The 22,597-nt window shown below is 46.7% G+C and overlaps 1 long non-coding RNA gene and 1 other non-coding gene across 2 annotated transcripts in view; one reads left to right on the forward strand and one right to left on the reverse strand.

Annotated features, from left to right (window-relative positions):
- Positions 1-8,114, reverse strand: part of LOC131741413 (uncharacterized) — a 46,840-nt gene extending 38,726 nt beyond the window's left edge. Inside the window, exons 1-2 of the long non-coding RNA XR_010836569.1 lie at positions 7,751-8,114; positions 6,299-6,392 (exon numbers count right to left, since the gene is read on the reverse strand). This is a non-coding gene — a long non-coding RNA (uncharacterized lncRNA). The remainder of the gene's footprint in view (positions 1-6,298; positions 6,393-7,750) is intronic.
- A 165-nt stretch (positions 8,115-8,279) lies between these two features.
- TRNAT-CGU (transfer RNA threonine (anticodon CGU)) lies at positions 8,280-8,351 on the forward strand. Its single transcript has one exon. It is a non-coding gene; the product is annotated as a tRNA-Thr (tRNA).
- Positions 8,352-22,597: the final 14,246 nt, after the last annotated feature.

Consider the following 22,597-nt stretch of genomic DNA (forward strand, 5'->3'; position numbering starts at 1 on the left):
TTAGTATATTATTAGTAAATTAACTATACTTCAATTTTACATATATTTTTTTTGGCTGTGCCATGTGGCACGTGGGATCTTAGTTCTCTGACTAGGTATCCAAACTGTGCCCCCCTGCATTGGAAGCATGGTGTCTTAACCACTGTACTGCCAGGGAAGTCCCCAATTTTTTTTAAAAAGAAACAGAATACACACACTGTTTCGAGTCCATTTATATAAAATTCTAGGATATACAAAGTAACAGATAGTGACAGAAAGCAGAATGGCTGTTGGAGGGTGGGGGAGATGGATTACAAAAGGACAGGAAGAGACAACCAAAAACCAAAACCCCAATTCAAAAGAAAAAAGCCACTCTGGATTTCTACAAGTGTTTTTACCTGAATGGAACTAGTGGCTTTTATTTGAGATAAGCTGAGATCTGGATGCAGTGTTTAAACTTTCTCTAAATATTTCCCATCGTTTTATTTTTAGAGCTAGCATGGGATTAAATAGCACTCACTAATATACCGTGACAACTGGCAAACATACAGATGTAAACGCCAGAGAAACTGTTCACACTTCCAGGGCCTCTAGTTGGTCCAACAAGCAGTTACAGAGACAGAGAGCATCACAAGAAAACACAGTGACAGCTTTTTAAGAACCATGAAAGGATAGAGAAGAACAGCAAAATGTTTCCTATAAAATCTTACTCATGTTTCCAAAAAAGCAATTCTAAGTTGTCCATAATGAAACAAGGAAAAAGGGAAAAGGTCATCTTTCATGTTCAACATTTTTCTACCTAAGTTTTACGTGTATATGTACAGTTTTACAGCACTAAAGCGGAACCACGAGGGGAAAATGCAAAAGGTAGGTTCTGCTCTGTAAGTAAATTTATCATCACATTTGCTCTCGTTTCCTTCCACCCATTTATCTTTTCAAGTTGCCAAGAACATCCCTGGGAATAATCACCTCCTACGTCAAAAGCTGGGGATAGGATAATTGGCATCTGATGATGGGAGATGACATCTTTAAATAGTCACTTTTAACTTCATAACATATATTTCATCTTTAACCATGTATATACTGCTTCAACTCCTAGCTTTAAAAGGTGGGGGGAGGGGGGTATATTGGAAGATGCCCCAATAACAAGCATAAATTCTCCAAAACTTTGCAATGGCTAAAAAAAAATTTTTGAAACCCATTAGATCAAGTGTCACTTATGTAACAATGATCTTAAAATACAAGGCCTAGGAAAAGGTCAACATCCATCCTATCTATCTGTCTGTCTGTCTGTCTATCTATCAAAATGACTTCCTGGTTAATGATTAAAGGTTTGAGTTTTTGAAATATCATATATATACTATGAATAAACTTAAAGGAAAATAAATGATTCTTTGCGGTACTAATAAACACACACCATGTATCATTCATGTGAGATGCTGGTACTACTTTATACAAAGTGGCAACATATGTGAAGGAACCCATTTGGGACATTCACATAATGTTTCTTACAAGCTCATAATACTGGAAACCAAAGGAATTTGTTCGGTTTGATACCAACACACTCACACCCATAACACGTCTCCACCACATTGGGTGGACCTCAGCCAAGACATCACACAAAGTGCATGGCTGATTGTTTCTGCCTCGTCCAAACCAACTCCGCACAAAGTTGAACATAAGAGCCTCAAGCAAGTGCAAATACAACTCCCGTAGCCCAGTAGCACTGATGGCCGGCTCACTCACCAGCAAGCAGATGCTTGCAGCACTGTTTGCTTAAGGCTGCTACAGTACAGCAGAAAGTTATCTTAGGAAAGCAATGACCCTGACATCTATGCTAAAGAACCTTCCACACCCGTGTACTGGGAGCCACGTGCAAAGATCCAAGAGCAGCTCTGCTTGTAATGAAGAAAACTTGGAAACAACCCAGGTGGCCAGCAATAGGGGTTTTATTAAAACTGTGCTACAGTCCCCCGAGCAGACTAGAATACAGGAGTTAAAAGGAATGAGCTAGAGCCACAGGGAGTGACATGGTTAGACCTCTGATGCTTTGTAGAGTTAATATCAAAAAGAAGACATGTTTACAAAATATGCACAATATGTACTATTTGTCGGGGAGAACATCCCCCCAAAACACTACGTTTCCTATGTATAAACACATATCGACAGAAAAAGAAAAAGATGTGGGAAAATCCAAAAAAAACTCCTAAGAGTGGTCACCTCAAAAAGGAAGAGGAGAGAGGAGGGAATTGAGAGCTGAGAGGGTGGGAGTCCTCTACCTAATGCAGGACAAGTAATAAGAGAAATAGCAATTTATCCTGTTACTGTCGACTGCTTTTTATATCCATAAAACCGTCACCAAACTCTGCACACTAATGTTTGTGCCTCAGATAATCTGGTTGACCTTTTCAGAGCGTATCTGGGGGAAAAAAAAAAAGGGGGAAAGAGAAAGAACAAAACTTTTTATTGTTTATAGCTGCCAACTTGATCTTATTCTGGTTCTGGAATGAACCAATTTAAACTTATTTTTCCAGGGTTAAAGGTTCTAAGATTGGCTTGATGAGGTGATGTCAGGGCATTCTATACAGCTGTAATTTTTCTGCAGAATTCCTCTTTGTACCATTTTCTGTATGGTTGGCATTATTTGTGAAAGGGAGTTGAAAAAAACTACTCCCTCTCTCTCCAAGCTGGGAGACCTTCAGTTTTTCAGAGGTTACACAGGCAACACATCCTGCTTCAGTCCTCACCTTGCTATGTTCTGCAGGGGCCTGCACACTGCCTCTATGTGGCAAGGATTCCTGCTTGGATGGAATGCCAAAAGAAGGTAAACACAGGTACCACTAACTTTCTAGCTGCTCTTCCACTGAAAATCACAGAAATCTCACATGATGAAATGCCAACGAAATGAATTTAGAATCCAAGAGTCATAGTCACCAGCAACAAACAACTGAAATATTCATAGATGGGGGGACTCAATAGTGTCGACATTTATTTCCCCAAAATTCAATTATAGCTTCACTACAATCCCAATCAAAATCCGAGCAGGCATTCTGTAGAAACTGATGAGCTGATTCTACAAAGTATACAGAAAATCATATGGAAACAAAGGACTAGAATAGGCAAAACAGTTTTGTAAAAGAAGAATAAATTTGGAGGATTTACAATACGTGATTTCAGTACTCTCCATAAAATACAATCAAAGACTGTGTGGTAATTGGCATACAGATAGATATACAGATCAATGGAACACATACCACAGGAACAGACCACACGTACATGGTCAAGTGAATTTTAACAAAGGTACCATGGCAGTTGCATGGAGAGAGGATAATCGTTTCAACAAGTGGTGCTGGATATGGGAAAAAATGGACATCAAGCCCAACCTCACACCATATACAAAAATTAACTCAAAATGGATTTTAGACCTAAATGTAAAAGCTAAAATGATAAAAATTCCTGGAGAAAACCTTTGTGACCTAGGTAGACAAAGTTTTCTTAGGACACAAAAAAGCGTAAAAGAAAAACATTGATAAATTGGACTTCATCAAAATTAAAAACTTCTGCACTTTGAGAGACCCCACTGAGAACATGCAAAGGCAAGCCACCAAGTAGGAGAAAATACTAACAATACATATATCTGAAAAAAGATTTGTGTCCAGAACATACAACAAACTCTGATGATTCAGAAATAGGAAGGTGGGCTTCCCTGGTGGTGCAGTGGTTAATAATCCGCCTGCCAACGCAGGGGACACGGGTTCAAGCCCTAGTCCAGGAAGATGCCACATGCCGTGGAGCAACTAAGCCTGTGTGCCACAACTACTGAGCCTGCACTCTAGAGCCCGTGAGCCACAACTACTGAGCCTGTGTGCCACAACTGCTGAAGCCCACGTGCCTAGAGCCCGTGCTCCACAACAAGAGAAGCCACCGCAATGAGAAGCCCATGCACGGCAATGAAGAGTAACCCCCGCTCGCCGCAACTAGAGAAAGCCCATGCGCAGCAACAAAGACCCAACACAGCCAATAATAAAACAAATTCATTTTAAAAAAAGAAAAAGAACTGGGTTTAAAAAAAATAGGAAGGCAAACAAGCTATAAAAATGGGCAAAAGATTTGAGCAGACACTTCACAAAAGATGTAACAGGGACTTCCCTGGTGGTCCAGTGGTTAAGAATCCGCCTTTCAATGCAGGGGACATTAGTTCCCCTGGTCGGGGAACTAAGATTCCCACATGCCACAGGGCAACTAAGCCCATGCACTGCAACTACTGACCCGCGCACATCAACTAGAGAGCCCACATCCTACAGTGAAAGACCTTGTGTGCCACAACTAAGACCCGATACAGCCAAAAATAAATAGATAAATAAAAAAGACGATGTAACAAATGGCCAATGAGCGCATGAAAAAGTGCTTAACATCATTAGTCATCAGGGAGATGCAAATTAAAATGAGGTACCACCACATACCCACTAGAGTAGCTAAAATAAAAAAGACAAGTGGACCCAGAAATTATCATACTAAGTGAAGTAAGACAAAGACAAATATTATATATCATTTATATGTGGAATCTAAAAAAAACACCAATGAACTTATTTACAAAACAGAAATAGACGCACAGACATAGAAAACAAACTTATGGTTACCAAAGGGGAAAGGGGTGGGAAGGGATAAACTAGGATTTGGGGATTAACAGATACACACTACTATATACAAAACAGATAACCAGGGCTTCCCTGGTGGCGCAGTGGTTGAGAGTCCGCCTGCTGATGCGGGGGACACAGGTTCGTGCCCCAGTCCGGGAGGATCCCACATGCTACGGAGCGGCTGGGCCCGTGAGCCCAGCTGGCCGCTGAGCCTGTGCGTCCGGAGCCTGTGCTCCGCAACGGGAGAGGCCACAACAGTGAGAGGCCCGCGTACCACAAAAAAAAAAAAAAAAAAAAAAACAGATAACCAACAAGGACCTATTGTATAGCACAGGAACTATATTCAGTATCTTGTAATAACCTATAATGGAAGAGAATCTGAAAAAGATATATATATATATATATAATTAATCACTTTGCTATACACCTGAAACTAACACAACACTGTAAACCAACTATACTTCAATTAAAATAATAATAATAAAAAATAAAAGACAGGAATTGAAAGATGTGACCCAACTGGAACGCATGTATTTCTGGCGGGAATGTACAATGGCACCACATCACCTGGTCCTCGGCCCCTTCTTCCATGTGTCCTCCACGCATTCAATTCACAGGTTCATATAACCTGCCTGGCCTTATCAAGCCTGCTCGAAAACCCTGAATTTATGAGATAAAGCAATGACACGGGGCTGGGGCCTCTGGCTCTGGCCCTGGGTTCTAAACTGTCCGTCACCGACAGTGCAGTCTCAGGGATGCTGTGAGTAGCTAAGAGAGGCTTCTTCAGGCAAAGTCTTGATTTAGGTTATCAGAGAAAAGCCTGCTGTCATCACCTCAGGCGACCTAAATATCCAAGCCTGAGGGGTTTTTCTTCCCTCCTCTGCAAGAAAATTAATTTCTCCAAGAACACTTTCAAGCAGTTCTCAAAGTGACGGCCCGGACCAGCAGCACCAGCACAGCCTGGGAGGTTGTGAGAAAGGCAGAACCTCAGCCCCGCCGCAGGGTCCACCTGCATCTTCCCAAGATGTTCACGTTCAAGTGCCGAGCGTGCTAGGCCACAACCAAGGCTCCATGGAGCTAACGCAGGTGAAAGCCCTTCACACACTGTGAAGTGCTGCTAAAATGGATGCAGCCCTTGCTGGGGAGGGGCGGGGAGGCGGGCAGCAAGCAGGGGTGAGGGTGTTGAGGGCGTCCCCAACAGAGGAGCCGGTGGCCGCAGGAGTCATGCCTGGAAGGAGACAGTGTCTCCAAGACACCTTCATTTTTTCAAGCAACCTCAACTGTGGTTAATCACTTTTAGACCCATTGCATTTCAGTGGGGTTCGGGTGAATCACTTCAGAGGAGTGAGGGAGTAAAAAGGCTTGAAGGTTTCTAGGACCCTCAGCAAGCCTTTCTGAAAAACCTGATTAAAAACTGTGACATCCCTTTCCCAGAAACACACACATACACACACATTTTACGTACACTTTTGGTGAAGTCACAGATTTCTTAGTCTTGAGTGCAGTGGGCACCAGAGTAAAAATCTCGGGGAAGGGCTTATCTAGAAGTTCAGCACCAGGACTCTGCTGGCACCGTAGCTGGAAGGCACTGGCCAAGGAGGTTCTCCAGAACCACATGGAGGACCATACTGAAAGGTATCGCATATTAATTTCCTCTACAATATTTTTTGAAGACCTACCTTGTGCAGGTACCTCTCTAAGACGCTGGGGCCAGGACAGACAGATCCTCCAGCCAGGTGTCCAAGATTTGTGGCTTCTCAGGGCTCCTTACACCTGTGAAATAAGTAGGATCAGACCTGTGTTCTCTACTTTAGGGCTCACAGAAGTTCACAGGGCCAGCCTCCCTCAGGACACCCCAGACCCTGCGTACCTCAGGCATCCCACCTGCCCAGCAAGATACAGATGCACCTCTGTCATTCAATCCCCTCTCTCCCCTCAGAAGACAAAGCTGAAAAAAGCACCTGTTAGAATCTCATTTCCATTCCACCTGCCAGTTAGTTCTGGGCTCAGCTCACATGTGATGTTCTCTTATTTCCTAATTTCTTTTCACTTTTTATAAGCCCTATCACTTCTGCACAATAATTCCAACAACTCAGTGAACACCAAAACATGGAGGGGGACAATGGAACCAATTTTATCATCAACCATTCAAAGGCAATGTTCAGTAATACATTTTAATTCTTAAAATGTTCAATTTTTATTTTTTAAGTAAAGAGCTGCAGTGAGATTTGCACATAGATCTCAAGCACTCCGGGAGCAGTATCTCAGAGTTCCTGTCTGAGGGTAAATGTCAGGGCCTTTTCCAGTCACCTGCCCAAACCGTGACATTTCAAGCAACTTGGTGAACACAACCTCCTGGCATGTATAGGTTTCCCATTTGCCTATACACCTGCACAGTGGGCTGTGGACATTCTTCATTTATGTCTCCTTATACCCTGCGAGCATCACTGGTACCAGGCGGCAAAGATGCATGTAGCAGAACGTTCTGTGCAGCTAAAAAGCTGCAGGCAACGCAAGGCCTTACTCCCAGAAATTGAATAAATCAACTGTGACAGAGCCACTGCATGGGAAACCGTGCCAGCTCTTAAAGAGAATAAGGTATCCCATCCATGCATTATATTATAGTATATAATGCAGTATATATAACTTACGATGCAATATTGTAATAGTACACATCACATTAATGTATAAGAGAAACTGTTAATTTTAAAAATAATATATGCTATCACTTATCGTGATTATAAAATGTACTACAAGCCACTGTATTAGTTAACAGTCATACATTAATTGAGAATCAAAGTGCACTTTAAAGTCAGTCCATTTGAATAAAAATAAAAGGGCACGTTTGAATACATAAATGCGAATATGCGCATCAATTGTCTAGAGCATTGCGTATCAGCCTTTCCCCGCGCAGCGGCATCACCTGGAGGAGAGCCTGTTAAAGCCCAGATTGCCCAGCTCCCCCAGCAGGTCTAATTGAGCAGGTCTGGGATGAGCCAGACAAGTTGCATTTCTTCTAACCAGCTCCCAAGTGATGCTGCTGGTCCCGGGGCCACGCACACACCCCAGGGCTCAACCGCGGCAATCTGGGGGAAGAGGAGCTTTGGGGCTTTTTATTTCAGAAAACTTACACATTCATTCAACAACCCTCGTTGAGCGTCAGCTCCATGCAGGGCAGCCGTGGACCGCCCGAGGGGTCGGGCTAGTTGTAAAGGAACCACAACCTTTTCCTCCGCCTCCTAGGTGCCTCAACCTAGGGGGGAAACTGAGGCCCCGAGACCGGTTGTCCAAAGTCACGGAGTCTCTCTGGTGGAGCTGGGATTCGAATCCCAGGCTCTGAAATGCCTGCGAGCGTCCTGAGCGCTCCCGAGCTCCAAACGAGTTCCTCCCGCCGAGCCTGTGGGAACTCTGGGGACTCCGCAGACGAGGTCCCCGGCCCCACTCGGACACGCAGAGGCGGACGGACTTCCCTGGCCACTCTGCTGCCGTGAGTACGCGGCGAGCAGCCGGCGCGCGCACGCTTGAGCCCCGCCCCGCCCCGCCGGCCGCTGCGAAAGGGCGGGGCCGGGCGGGTGCGCTGGGGCCCGCGCTCGTGCCCGTGGGGCGAGCGCACGGGAGTGGCGCCAGGATAGAGGCTCGCCGAGCCGCTATCCTAACGCAGGCGCGGTGGCCAAGTGGTAAGGCGTCGGTCTCGTAAACCGAAGATCACGGGTTCGAACCCCGTCCGTGCCTAGCGTTCTCATTTCCCTACCAGGGGGCGACTTTTTAGGGGTGTGACCACTTTTCGAGAGTAATCATCGACGTTCTACCCTTTCTGGATCCCGTATTGATCAATAGATCTTCACCTCTGGGTGCCGACGGGGCCAACTGTTTTCACTCAGTTTAGATTCCGGCTCTCTCCGGCCCGCGCAGGTCAAAGTTCGGGTGGTCCGGCCTCTGCACTGCTGTGCCGCCAACTTGACCCGCGGGGCGTTTGGCTCACTGCAGACAGCGCCCCCTACAGTCCCCGGACGCCTCGTCCTGTGCGGGATGGAGTAGGGCTCCGGGTGGGCAGGGGTCTTAAACTCCGAGGCCCCGGAGGTCACGTGAAAACCGTGGCCCGAGCAATGATTTAGCGCAGAAAAACCTACAGCGGATGGTCCTTGGTTCAAGAGCCACTAAGCATTTTTCTGAACATTGAAGTCCAATTGTTTCCACACTAATGAGAGAACTGCCGTTGCCTGACACTGAGCCCACACCCAGAGTCAGCTGGTGTCTGGCCTGCTATTTTTAAAAGGAAATCCATTGTAGGCACTGCGTTAGAGAGGAAATCCTGCCCAGACTTGGCGCTGGTCCGACATGAAAATCTAAAGCTCTCTCCTCTCTCTCTCTCTCTCGGAGCCTCCATTTGCCCCCCAGTAAGATGGATCTCTAGTCTGCGCTGGCGTTTGTAAAGCAGCTGCCGAGAGACTGGCTCTAGAGGCGGCTTCAGTAAACGGAGCTACCGTCGTATGGCACCCGCTTTCTTTGCATCACCAAGGGGCTGCTCGAATGCATTTAAAGATGTTATGCAATTACCTCAACCTCCAAGAGCTGGCATATTGTATAATCTGGAAACCAGTTTGACCTAAATTGGGGAAACCTGTGTCAGCGCGAGATTCCTACTGGAAGAAAGCATTGATGGAACTCTCGGTGTGTGCCTAGTGGAGCTGGAGTCTGGGGCAACCTCGGTGAACAAGGGTGGGTTCACTCAGAGAGACCGGGGGAGATGGATACGAAGGGGATCGGAGCGGCGGGGGGTAAGAGTCCTCCTCTGCAGCGGAGCGCTCACACTTGTGAGCAGTTCATCAGCATCCCCTGGAGGCGTAGTTAAAATGCCGACCTCTGGACCCCACCCCCCAGAGCGTCTGCATTTTTGTTAGTTTGCGGTGGGGCTTGACATTTGCATTTCTAACAAGCTCCCAGGTGATGCTGAAGGTATTAGTTCCGGGACCACCCATTGAGAACCATTCCGCTAAAGAGAGGTATATTCTAAAGCCACATTCTAAACCCAGGAGCACGTGTGTATGCATGTACAGAAACATGTGAGTTAATGCATATAAAAACAGTGAACACCAGTGCTTCTCACACTTCAGCCTGAGGATCAGGTTAAAATTTAGGTCTGACTGTGTGTCTGAGGTGGAGCCGGAAAATCTGCATTTCTAATTGGTGTTTTAGTGATGCTGATGCCGCTGGTCCCACACCTCACTGAGTATGCGGGGGGTGGGGGGGGGAAGGATGCACACAAAAATAATGTAATGGAGCAGGACCCTATGGGGCCTTCCCGGGGTAGCCTTCCCCCACATCCTCTGCTTTAGCTCCTCTCTGAAGTACCTAGATAAGTATTTGATGTGAAAGTGTTTCACAGATGTGAAAAAAAAACCACCAAATGGAAGATACTAACTACTTAATGACCGTGAGCATGTAGCCCCCAGGCCTCCGGGAGCCTAAGGACTAATAAAGTTAACTCCTGTGCCACTGCCCTGTTACCTCACCATCAACCAATCAGAAACCCGTACAGGAGCTGGCCCCGTACCCTGCGGCCCCCTTCCCTCACTTGGCCTTTAAAAATGCTTTGCTGAAACCCTTCAGGGAGTTTGGGGGTTTGGGGGACACGAGCCACCTGACTCCTTGCATGGCCCTGCGATGAACCTTTCTCAGCTCTAAACTCTGATGTTTCTGTTTGGCCTCATTGTACTTCTGGCACATGAACTTGGGGTTGCTAACAATAACAGTTGTTGCCTCTCTGGAGGGAAGTAGGATGGGGTAGCTGTTGAAAGGATTCCTTCACTTCTTACCCTGTGAACTTTCACATTGTTCGGATTTTCTACCAGATGACTGTATTACGCGTGTAATTTTTTTTCCCCCAGAATCACCTCCAAAACCCACAAAGGCAAAGAGAACCTATTAGAACACAGGCAAATTATAACGATCCAGAATTAAGTCATATAAATGCTTGAGTGTTCTCTGCTCTCCACTGGAGTGTTTTGTCGTTCCTTTTTAATTGACACAGAAGTACACTTATGTTTCTCCCTATTAAAAATATCCCCAAATAGTCCTCCCCATTAAAAATAAAAAGACCACACTGCCCGCGACAGGCGGGCCAGTATCTGTGGAGCTGGTTAGTGGTCCACACAGATTTTCCTGTCCTTCCCTCCAGAAAATGAAGCAACACTCCTCTGGGACACCATCCCAAGAAAGAGCCCATTCTCACCCACCCCCACCGCTGCCCACACCCCACCCCACCCTACACAGGGAGCTCCTTTCTCGGCCCCAGGTGAAGAATGAACTTTAGAAAATTTATATAAGGTACTGTAGGTTTCCATTTACACACACAAAAAAGATTGCATAAAATATCTAAGGGTATATATTCATGTATGGAGAAGTGCTTGCTGTTTTATTTTTTGTTTGTTTTTAAGCATGGAAGATTACACTTGAATCTCAAAACCATCACTGCTGGTTGAAATCTGGGGATGCCACGGAGCTGTAGGACCAATGTGGCACAGGCTGCAGGATCAGAAACTAGTGAGCAAAATTCTGAATTCAGGTCCTGTTTACACTTAAATGGGTAAAGCTGATTGTGTGTCTGAATAAGTAAGACGTTTTGTGTTGATTTAAACTGCTTGTGTTCATGAATATATAAAGCCGTGTTTGGATCTCTGTAACTTCTGTATGAATTTCATGTCTGAAAGTCACCTTGAAATCAGAGGTCTTTGTTCTATAATCACACTCTAGTCTCCCTTAGAAACGCAAAGAGAAGAGAAGGCCCCTGATGCTGGGGTTAGGAGGAAACACAGGCGGGTGTCACTGAGCCTAGGGGGACCCTCTGAGACCTCACTGTGCAAACTTGACCATTGGGGACAAGGTGGATTTGCAGAAGGAGACCAGGGCTTTCTAGGAAAGTAGAAATTAAACTCTTCCAACCCATCTTCCTGTTACCCAAAGTTAGAGAGTACTGTAGGACAGGTCCTGACAGTCAGTGGCAGAAAAGGGTTTAATAGGACCTTTTTTTTTTGGCTGCATTGGGTCTTCATCGCTGCACGCAGGTTTTCTCTAGTTGTGGCGTGTGGGGCTTACTCTTTGTTATAGTGCGTGGGCTTCTTATTGCTGTGGCTTCATTTTGTTGTGGAGCACAGGCTCAGTAGTTGCGGTACGTGGGTTTTGTTGCTCCGTGGCATGTGGGATCTTCCTAGACCAGGGCTCGAACCCATGTGCCCTGCATTGGCAGGCAGATTCTTAACCACTGCGCCACCAGGGAAGTCCCTAATAGGACTTTTGAAGTCAAGGAGGGAGCTACAATCCTAGTGTTAGCAAAGAAGGGCTGTTTGTCAACAGAGGCTGCGCAGGAGAAAGCTTCAACTGTGACACCATGTGGCAGCACGAAGCAAGAGCAGCACTAGAATGATTTTTCTGCCCCACATCTACAAGAGCCAGTGGGAGACACGGACTAGCCACACAACCTCTCTGTGCCTTGGTTTCTCCGTAAAATTGGAGTGACACACATTCACTGGCTTCCACTCTCATGGAGTTCGTCTGATAACAATATTGTAAACATCCACTAGCCAGGATGGTTCAGTAAATGGAGAGCCATCCCTCATGCCATCATGGGCAGCCATTGAAAGGAATGATCGGGACTTCCCTGGTGGTGCAGTGGTTAAGGATCCACCTGCCAGTGCAGGGGACACAGGTTCGATCCCTGGCCCGGAAAGATCCCACATGCCGCGGAGCAACTAAGCCCGTGCGCCACAACTACTGAGCCTGTGCTCTAGAGCCAGTGAGCCACCACTAATGAGCCCACACGTCACAACTACTGAAGCCCGTGCGCCTAGAGTCCGTGCTCTGCAACAAGAGAAGCCACCGCAATGAGAAGCCAGCATACCACACAGCAACTAGAGAAAGCCCACATGCAGCAATGAAGACCCAACGCAGCCAAATAAATAAATTAAATTAAATTCTCAAAAAAAAAGAAAGGAATGAATGATTGATTTATTGATCTGGAGGGGTGATAATGAGATACAGCTACTTGAGAAAAGCTGACATCCTGTTTTGGGGGTTTTGTCTTACAGCTTTATTGAGGTATAACTGATTAACAAAAAATGGCACATATATATATATATCCAACTTGATGAATTTGTACATATGCATACACCTGGGATATGTCCCCACATTCAAGGTAACAGATATATCCATCACCTTCAAGTTTCCTGCATCCCTTTGCTTTTTTGTGTATGTGATAAGAACATTTAACATGAGATCTACCCTCTTAACAAACTTGTAAGTATACCATACGGTACCGTTACCTATAGGCACTATGTTGTACAAAACATCTCTAGAAATTGTTAATCTTTTTATTTTTTTAATTTATTTTTTTGAAGTATAATTGATTTACTATGTTGTGCTCATTCATCTTGTATAAGTAACTATAACTGATGTCCTGTTTTTGTAAAACTAAATAAGCATAACTACTGTATATAAAATAGGTAAACAGGAAGGACCTACAGTATAGCACAGGGAATTATACTCAACATCTTGTAATAAACCATAATGGAAAAGAATCTGAAAAAGAATATATATATGTGTATGAATATATACACATATATATATCTGAATCACTTTGCTGTACACTTGAAGTTAACACAACATTATAAATTAACTATACTTCAATAAAATTTTTTTAAAACATATATAAGATGCAATAAATAAATAAATAACCATATTTATCGATACACGTAGCGGTGTGTATATTGTTTTTTGGAATGTGAAGGATGCCCATACCCCAGGCAAAGGGCTCCACGTCGTGCTACTGACAATGAATACCTCCAGGTGGGGCAAGAAGTGGAGAGGAATTGCAGGAAAAATTACTAACCTTTTTTCCTAATATTGTGGCAATGGAAAGAAAAACTGTGTTACTTTGGATTCACTATTAACAACAGAAAAAAGAGAAAATGTAAAGAGGAAAGAGATGGCAGACTCTGGACAGCACAGGCGTTAACACAGAGCTGGCACCACATACACGAGATGCCGAGCGCCCAGGGGAAAGGCTCGCTCTTGTCCTCCACTCTGACCCTCTCCAAGGGGAGCCTCCCCTCCACTGCCCTGGCACGCCTCCCATCTGGGCTGACATCATGCGCTTAGTAAACCTACATTAAAGAATAAAAAATGGACGCTTCATAAAGGAGAGAGTGGTTTGTAGCCGAGCCTGAGCTGAGAGCCACATTTCAAAACCAGAAGCGTATTTCAGGCGTGAGTACCACTTAAAACAAAATATTGTGGCAGGCCCCTGGAAGCAACAGACTTTGTTTTTGTCACATCGACTTGAGTTTTGCTTAGCAAATCACCAGGCTGGCGCGTGACGCACATTTCCTGAGACTATGTTCCCTTCTGCCCCTGCCCTGCCCTTCTAACTCAGGTGAGCTGAGCTGATTTTTACTTACTGAGGGGTCAAAAAGAACCCTGAACCTGAGGCTCCACTGGATGAAAAAATCTGTAATAATTCTTGAAACAGGCCCCAATAAGAAAGCTCATATGTCCCTTTGAGAAGTGTTGGTGAATGGACTCGAACGCACTCATTATCCTTGCCTTCTAGGATTCATGCCCTTGTGTCATCTCTTCCTCTTAAGTGTGAGTGGGCTGTGACCTGTTTCCAACCAACAGAATACAGTAGAGGCGGCATGATGTCACATCTCTGATGGTCACATAGATGGCGATACCCATCTTGCTAGCAGACTCTCTCTTCTTGCTGATGTGATAAAACAAGTGGCGGTGTTAGGGAGGCCCATGTGACAAGGAACAGAGGGCATCATCTAGCCAAAACCAGGAAAAAACTAAGACCCTCAGTCCAACAGGCTGCAAGGAACTAAATTCAGTCAACAGCCACATGAATGTGAAAGCCAAGTCCGCCCCTGGGTGCTGTGGACTGAATGTTTGCATCCCCCCCCCCCAATTCATGTATTGAAGCCCTACTCCCCAGTGTGATGGAATTTGGAGGTGAGGCCTTTGGGAGGTGATTGAGGCAGATTAGGTCATGAGGGTGGGACCCTCATGGAAGAATTAACCCCTTATCAGAAGCTTTCTCTGGGCTGTGTGAGGACTCAGCGAGAAGGCAGCTGTCTGTAAGCTGGGACGAAAGCCCTCATTAGACACCAAATCTGCCAACACCTTGAGCTTGGAGTCCCCCGACTCCAGAATTGTGAGAAATAAATCTTTGTTAAGCCACCCAGTTTGTAGTATTTTGTAATATTGAACTGACAAGGACACTGGCTGGGCATTGAGAACTCAGCCCCGACCAACACCTTAATTGCAGCCCTGCAGAGGACCCAGCTAAGCTGTGCCTGGACTCTGACCCAAAAAACTGGGAGATTATGCACGTGTGTTGTCATAAGATGCTGAGTTAGTGGTAATACTATTATGCAGGAAGAGTTCGATAGGGAACACCAAAATCTGATCGTCTGAGTCCCCACACGGATCATGGTGACATCTACACAGTAGCCCAGCAAGAAACCTGGCAGTCATCCTTGAGTTCATTTTCTCCTCCTGCTGTACCAAGTTCCCACAGCCTTAACGGCTTAAAAGAACACACTTGCTGTAGGCCAGAGGTCACGTTAGCTTGGCTGGTTACTCTGCTTGGGGGTTTCACAAAATCAAGGTGTTGACCAGATGGGCTACTATCAGGAGGTTTATCCAGGTTGTTGGCCAAATTCAGTTTTCTTGCACTTGTAGAACGGAGTCCTCTGTTTCCTTGGCTCTACAGGCCTCTCTGCAGTCAATGTACTTGGGGTCTCTACATCTGGGCCAAATCCTTCTCATATTTCAAATCTCTCTGACTTCCCTTTCTGCATCGTTCTCATGTGATCCAAAGAAAGTTCTCTGCCTTTAGAGCTTGTGGATTTAGATTGGGCCCACCTGGATAATCCAGACTCACCACTCTATTTACATCTGCAAGATCCTTTTTGCCATGAAACAACATATAGGTTCCAGGGATTAGGGTGTGGACAATATTTGGAAGACCATTATTCTGCTTACCCCAACCCATGACTCACCCCTCCTCCTCATCTGTTCACCTCATTGGTCACTGCCCAAACCTCTCTCCAAACACTCACCTCCTCTGTGTTGCCTCCCTGTCCCATTTCTCCTTTGATGTCTGGGGTCTGGACTATTGCAGTAGACTCCTAATTGGTCCCCCTTGCTTTCAGTCTCGTTCCTCTTCCATCTCCTCCCACTGTCACCTGACCTCTGTCAAACAGCAATGAACATGTCACTTGCATCCTTTGGTCCTTCATGAGAGGCCCACCACCGCCACCAGGATAAATCGCAACTCCTTAGCCTGGCATTCTGGGCCCCAAGCGTCCCTCCTACCATTCTCCCCCTTGCTCTTGCCACACCAGCCTTTGTTATTCCTTCAATTCAGCTTGATTTGTGCCTGTGCATATGCTGTTCCCTCGGCCTACAATGCCCTTCCTCCACCCCCATCTTGGAAAACTCCTACTCATGCCTCAAAACCTTGCCTAACTGTTACTAACTTAACTATGATTTTGAATCATTCCTTAACCTGTTAGTTGGAGTTAGTTGCTATTTCCTCTGTGTACCACCAGCACCTTGGGTGTATCATTTTGATAGCACCTATCACAAGATGTTACAGTTACTTGCTCACATGCCCATGTATCTCCCAAGAGCCCAGAAGCTGAAAGCCCAAATGCTCACAGGAGCCAGAGAGATCATGTGAACATTGAAGCTGCTTGGGTACAAGACAACAGGGACTAGTGGGGACAGAGGAAAACTTGAGAGGACATGCCAGGTGAAAGGCCACCACAGAAAACCCCATGTAGGGGCTTCCCTGGCGTCACAGTGGTTGGGAGTCCGCCTGCCAATGCAGGGGACACAGGTTCGAGCCCTGGCCTGGGAGGATCCCACGTGCCGTGGAGCAGCTGGGCCCGTGCGCCACAACTACTGAGCCTGCGTTCTGGAGCCCACGAGCCACAACTACTGAAGCCCGCGTGCCACAACTACTGAAGCCTGTGCTCCACGATGGGAGAGGCCACTGCCATGAGAAGCCCTCACACCGCAACGAAGAGCGGCCCCCGCTCGCCGCAGCTACAGAAAGCCCATGCACAGCAACAAAGACCCAGCGCAGACAATAAATTAATTAATTAATTAAAGTCCCACGTAGATGAGACCCAGGAATCCTACTCTGAGATGTCAACCGTGGGGAAATTCTCATTGTATCCACCAGGCTGCTCGGAGCTACCTTGCTGGGAAGAGCTAAGTGTCCATCAAGGGGAGTGAAAGAATAAACCATGGTGAGTCCACAGGGTGGAGTCAAGTTCAGCAGTTCAAATGCATAAACTGTAACTCCACTGCACGAGGCAGATAAAACTCCCAAAAAGGCAGGCATAGGAAGATGATACACCATGATACCATTTATACAGAATTAACGTTATGCAAACAATACCCTGTTTGTTGTTTCTGGCTACTTAGGTAGTAAAAAAGCATAGAAACATGCCAAAGAGTGATGAAGTCTAGACTCAGGACGGTGTCATCCGTGGGGATGTCAGAAGATGGGGTGAGACAGGGAAAGGGCACACCAGGGTCTTAGTTGAATCTGGATGTGATTTATGTGTTAATTCAGCCGAGTGGTAGGCACACGGGTGCTTGTTTGTTAACTTATTTCCCATCCTTTCCGGTTGGCCTGAAATAGCTCATAATTCAAAACAAAAAACAAACCAAAATAAAAGTGGGTCAGGTGTGGTCTAACCCACATCTCACCACCTAGCTCGGAGACTGGCACAGAGATGGTAAGGGAAATACTGCTTCCACTTTACAGATGGGGTAATTGAGAGAAAGAGAGAGGAGGTACTCACCCTGGGCCCCCAAGGAATTATCGGCGTTGGGTACCGGGCTGGAGAAGTGTGGGCACATGCGGAAGTGGTTCATCCCTAGGCAGCTTCCGAGGATTCCCCTGGAAACAGCCCTCCCTGGGTCAGATTTACTCTTATTTTTGCAGAATGTGACATTTCGAGGCAATACCCGTCCAATATCGGAAAGGAACTGACCAGTTTTTTTGGCCACACTAGGCAGCGTGCAGCATCTTCGTCTCCCGACGAGGACTGGAACCCGCACCCCCAGCAGTGGAAGTGCGGAGTCTTAACCACTGGACCGCCAGGGAAGTCCGTGACCAGACATTTCAACCTTCACTGTGGGCGGCCGGAAGGTATCAGAGGGGATGGTGGGTGGGGAGCGCTCCCCTAATAACACAGCTCGATGGCTTTGCAAAGACCCCCCACCTTTCTCCACAGCCCGCCCATCCCAGTAGGAAGCTGTCTCTGGCCTCTCCCCAGACTCTACCTCAACCCCGCCGGGCTGACTCCCTTCCGTCTGACCAGCTCCACACTTTGTCACACACACCATCTATTCTCTTCCTCAGACTCTGTCTCTTCCCAGTGTATCTCCAACCTGTCTAGGTTCCTTTTGACCCGTCCCCTCACCTATTATCCTGACAGACATACCAGGAAACCTTGCTCCCAAGGCTAAGATAGAATTCTTCTGAGTCTTTGGGGAGAGGCTGTGGGTCTTGAAAAAATACTACTTTCTTTCTTTTCACAAGGATGACCTGAACCAGCAACTCTCTGCTCCTCCCAAATCCCCAGTCCAGGACAGCCAGGGTGACCCACCATCCCCATTCGCCTGGGACTGTTACAGTTTTTTGCACAGGCTCCGGACGCACAGGCTCAGCGGCCATGGCTCACGGGCTTAGTTGCTCCGCGGCATGTGGGATCTTCCCGGACCAGGGCACGAACCCGTGTCTCCTGCATCGGCAGGCGGATTCTCAACCACTGCGCCACCAGGGAAGCCCATACTGTTACAGTTTTATCACTGAAAGTCCAGTGACCCGGGAAAACCCCCAGTCCTGGGCAAACCAGGATGCTGGGTCTCCCTACTTTCCTTCCTTCCAAAGGAATTCAGTTTGAATGTCATCTCAGGGACTCTCTTAAGAGGCCTGGGGACAGGCTGCCACAGCTCTCGTCACTCCTGTTAGGAATGACTGCCAGCCTCTGACCACCTGGAAAGGACCTTCTCCTGCTGGACCCCCAGGCCCCATGGATTTCCCTGATAAGGCCCCAAGCTTGAGTCTTTCACAGCCCACCTTCTTGATTTCAGCCATACCTTGTACCTCCTGCATTGTATTCCACTAATATTTTTATTTAACTTAACTCACCTGGATAATTGGACAATTTTATCTCAAAAGAAAAATGTTATCTCACTTCCTCAGATGGAAAAAGAGCACCATCTGCCATAAAGGGATGATAATTACTTTAAAATGCAACGAAAACAAAATGATCTTTGTACATTGCATAGCGATACTGCTACGATGAAACGTTCTGAGCCAGGAAGCCTGGGCCCCCTTCCAGGGGGCTTAGTAAGTGTTAGGAAGGTGTTAAACATGGAGCAGCACCCAACTGAGATTTTCTCCTTCACGAGATCAGAAAGCGTATAAGAAAAGTGAAAGGGGAATACATTTCTACTAGATTATTCAGAGCTATCTAATGCCTCCTCCGTGGAGGATCTAAATTCAACCTTGCTCTACAATATGGGCCTTGTACTTTAGGGCTACGTCTCCCCAGTGAGCCAACAGTTGGAGCAAACCATCTGATCATTCAGTGGATCTCAGCAGCCGGGCAGTGACCACGCCACCAGCCAACATCTACTGTGAACCCTCTGGTTGCTGAGCCTGGGAGAAGAGCCTTTACACGTCAAGTCATCGAATCGTCCAGCAGTGCTCACAGCAATCAGAAACTGAAGCTCAGAGAGGTTCACTGGCTTGTCTAAGTTCACGCAGCTAAGAAGTGGTGGAGTCCGGGCTCAAATCCGTATCTGCTCATCTTGTGTTTGGTGTCACGCATGGATTGCTGCATCCCCGAGATGCACGTGGAGACAAAGACCCTGGATGGGCTCATGTTGTCCCAGGAAGCACTGATAATTGCACCTTGCATCCTTAAGTGGTAGACACTTAAGGCCGTGAAGATCAGCTGGCTGATTGACCTCAGCTCTGATTGGAAAAAGAAAGCATTTTAGGTCAAGAGGCCAAAACTCAAATACATACATAGCCCAGCAGGTGACCTAAGTGAATCTAGCCAGGCAGCGATCTTAGTTTGGATACTTTATTCTACAAGGAACAGGAATTCCCTGGCTTTAATTAAACTGGCTTAAACAATAAGATAATTTATTATGCATTTCTCAAGAAGTCTAGAAGTAGGGTAGGTTTCTGGATTAGTTGTTTGAGCAGCTCCATCAGGCCACCAGAGACACGGGTTCCTGCCATCTCTCTTTTCTGTCATCACTGTGTTGGTTTCACCAAAAGACTGGTTCCCAAATGGCTGCTGCTGTTCCAGACATCATATCCAAATCCATCTTGTCTCATTGGTTGGGATTGTTTCACATGACCATTCTCCAACCAGTGACAGAAAGTTTCCCCTGAGCCAAATGGCTGAGCTGGGGAGAGGTGAGGAAGAACAATGGGAAGAACAGAACTTCCATGACCAAGTGGAGAAAGCATGTAGGGCAGCCACTTGAAACAGAGATGCTGCTGCTTATAAGCCTCTGTGTTCTCCTCTTCCTCCTGGGCCCTGAGCTAGGCACGACATTTCACAGCTCCCTTGGGTCCCTGTTGGGCCTCATGACTGGTTCTCACCAATGTGGGACACTTCCCACCTGATACAGTTAAAAGCTGGTCTGCTTTCCCACCAACTCCTTCACCATCCTCCAGCTCAACGTAGAAAGAATGAATCCCTCGAAGATGTCAGAGCCATGAAGTGGAAGACATCTGTTTCCCTAAATAATGTGTGGACACCCCCACCCCCCACTTCCTGGACTGTGATATCGTAATAAGGAAGAAACTTTGTATTCTATTACAAGTTAATCACTAAAAGGATGTTGTCTATAAGCTTAAATTATACATAATGGCCCATCTCTGGGAACCCTGCATCTCAGGTAACAAGCATTAAGCTAAAATACCTTTGTTTAGCTCACATGAAACATCCTGACCAGGCCCACCTGTGAATGACTGCAGCAAGGAAGAAATTAACATATCCCCTCCAGAGGCTGACTGGAACCAGGAAATGTTTGACTTTACTCCCTCCCCTTTTACTATAAAAGAAGGCTGAACCCTAACTCAGGCAAAATGGTTCTTTGGGACATTGAGTTCACCATCTTCTTGCTCTGCCGGCTTTCCAAATGAAGTCGCTATTTCTTGCCCCGACGACTCGTGTTTTGATTTACTGGCCTGTCAGTGAGCAGTACGAGCTTAGACTTGGTAACAATATGAGCAAGAAATGAACTTGTATTGTGGTAAGCCACTGAAAGCTTGGGGATGTTCGTTATAGCAGCTAGCCTTCACTGACTAATATATCCTGTTATCCGCTATTCTGCTCCAACCAACTGTTGCTCTGTAGGAAGACAGGCCCATGGCTGCCAAATCTTTTTTTTTTTTTTTCTGATGGGTGGGATTGTGTTTCTGTCTTACTGGTTGTTTGGCCTGAGGTTTCCAACACTGGAGTTTGTAGGCTGTTGGGTAGAGCTGGGTCTTGGTGCTGAAATGAGAACCTCCAGGAGACCTCACTCTGATGAATATTCCCTGGGATCTGAGGTTCTCTGTTAGTCCAGTGGTTCAGACTCAGAGCTCCCACCACAGGAGCTTTGGCCTGACACCTGGCGGCTCGCTTGGGGGTTCCTCCCATCTCCTTGGGCATCGAGGTCCCCCACCAGTATCTGGCAGTCACCCTAGTTGTGGGAAGATGTGAACTCTGCATCTTCCCGTGCCACCATCTTGACTCCACCCCCTGCCAAATCTTTTGATCACCTGATTTTCTTAAAAGACACCAGAAATCTGGATTATTTAAATATGAAATTTCCTGATTTAAAAATGTTGGCCACCAAATCAAATTTGTTTTTATTATTTTAAAGGCTCTGTAGGCCAAATGAAACACATCTGTGGGCCCTGCTCAGCCTGTGGATTGCCAGTTGCAACCTCTCATAAAAGAAAACTCCAAGGGCTTCCCTGGTGGCGCAGTGGTTGAGAATCCGCCTGCCGATGCAGGGGACACGGGTTCGTGCCCCGGTCCGGGAAGATCCCACATGCCGCGGAGCGGCTGGGCCCGTGAGCCCAGCTGGCCGCTGAGCCTGCGCGTCTGGAGCCTGTGCTCCTCAACGGGAGAGGCCACAACAGTGAGAGGCCCGCGTATCACACACACACACACAAAAAAGAAAACCCAGGAGGGCCAGGGGCTGTCTCCACCTGACATCACAGAGCCCGAGGGGCAGGGCCGTGGAAACTGCTTTCCCTTTCATCCTCTTTGCTCCAGTTCCTGTTGTTCCCTGTGGGGCATAGGTACCACTGTGGAAGGTGGGCAGGGCCAGATGAAAGGCCCTGGAGTTGCTCCGGCCACTCAGCATGCTGTTGAGGGTCCGAGGCCAAGGTAGGATGAGGGTGGGGCGACCTCTGGCTTTCAGGGAGCTTTGGACCTAACTTGCAAGGACCACTGGGCCTAATCTTCAGGAAGAATTTTTAGGCTAGATTCTTAACATTATCTCCAGAAGATATCACAAGGGTGGTCACAGCCACCTCCTGATGGGGTTGAGGGAGGAACACAACCATCACGCCACTTCAGACTCCTGTCCCACGAACCTCGGTGGATGCACATAAGAAATTATTTTCCGCAAATCCTGATTCTGTCCCATATCTAGCATAACTACATTGCTATGATTGCATTCCTGTGTGTGTGTACCTGTTTTTCAAGTCCACATCTGTTCGATGCAAATGTTTAAAACCTATTGTACAATAATTTGTATATGCTTGCTTTGGAAGTCTTTCATTTTTGATATTCTAGGAGTCTTAGGAGATGGCAGTGACCAGGCATTGGCATCCTCCTCTGGTCTCCCTCCTGTACGCCCTGAGGAAAACCTACAGA

Source organism: Kogia breviceps, chromosome 14 (assembly GCF_026419965.1).
Source record: "Kogia breviceps isolate mKogBre1 chromosome 14, mKogBre1 haplotype 1, whole genome shotgun sequence".
NCBI lineage: Eukaryota > Metazoa > Chordata > Mammalia > Artiodactyla > Physeteridae > Kogia > Kogia breviceps.